This window comes from Nicrophorus vespilloides, unplaced genomic scaffold (assembly GCF_001412225.1).
Source record: "Nicrophorus vespilloides isolate i.1.1-1 unplaced genomic scaffold, Nicve_v1.0, whole genome shotgun sequence".
Lineage (NCBI taxonomy): Eukaryota > Metazoa > Arthropoda > Insecta > Coleoptera > Silphidae > Nicrophorus > Nicrophorus vespilloides.
The window spans coordinates 733-2,256 of NW_017095531.1; positions in this window are offsets into that span (position 1 = coordinate 733).

The following is a 1,524-nucleotide window of genomic DNA, read 5'->3' on the forward strand; positions in this document are numbered from 1 at the left end:
CGAATTACATCAATTATTGCACACTTCTAATTGGAATGAAGTTGAGTTAAGAAAGGGACGCTCAGAACTACCTCATAGTGACTTCCATTTTTATTTTTTGCAATAAAAATGCGTTGGTATCAACAATAAACTGGCGGGAGGAACGCGTCGGTTCGCCATTTTTATGCGTCTAAATTTCTAATTAATTAATGCAAATTTTCCAATTAAGAGTTATTACGGAAAACGCACATTTTAACACCAGCTACGTAAGGGATTAGCGATCAAATTGGAAAACTTTCAATGGCATACAATTATTTTTTTTAATTAGATTCATCACTAACCTTTAATTGCCGCTAAATCTAATGAGGTTGTGATCTCTGATGATGGTTTTCTCAAAACTCTGTTGTTTTCATCGGATTTGTAGTAGTTGCACAACAATTTTGAAGTTCTAAAACCGGAGCACACGCCGACTCATAGAGGAACGATCTGTGACTGAACTCCCTCTCTGCGAAGCAGTAGGTGATGCCATTTAAATTCAAAAAGTTTTAACAACATTAAAACTCTCTATTGTGGATCAATGGATAAACCGAATAGCGCCAATATGACAAAAAATCAATAAATTTTCTAAATGCAATTAATTTCCAATTAAAGGAATGGGTTAATGTCAATACTAAATGAAGAAAATTAATCGAATAGAATTTCAAATCACTTATAAACTATGCAATTAGTGTACATTGTAGCAAATTATTCATATTAATACATCCTTTGATGGTGCATGCACTTTATTAGTCTAATTGATTGGGAAGTTTTAGAACTTTGATAATTCCTTCGAGTCTGATTTAGCATTAATTTACGTGACATATTAACAGATTCACACTTAATGATACAATTAGAACATTAAGATAATTGTGTATGTTTGTGTTTATCTACTCTTTACCATTTTTATCTTCTTTTCATGAAAAACTAAATAGATTAAATTACAAAGTCTATAAGAAACCAAGAAACCTTGTAAAAGAAACGAAATACCTACACATAAATCAAAGTAGCTTTAACTTTTTCTTTTATCTTTGTACCACATACTGGTGTAAAGGATAATATTGTGGATTCTTAAACTTCAACTGGTTTCATACAACTGGAAATAGTATTAGGTCAACTAATTATAACACAATTGGTTAATTATGAATGAAATACTAAACCGTTTTTTAATTTCACCATGTAGTGAATTATAAAATGTTATATATAAAAGAATTATTGAAATAGAATATAATTGAAGCAAGATTTAACAATTTCATTTAAAAAAATTGCAAATTAAATTTAATAAGCTCATTGGGTTATATTATATATTTTATACTTTACCTAAATTGTCTTTGTATTATAATGAATGTCTAGTCATAAGTTGATTTTTATATTATCTATGGAACAATTTTCAAACTAGTCATTATATAGATTACCGGGATTACACTTTGCCAATAACGATTGTGAAAGAAGATGTTGGAAAGACAAGTACTGGTCAGTGAAAAACAACATTAAATAATCAATTAATCA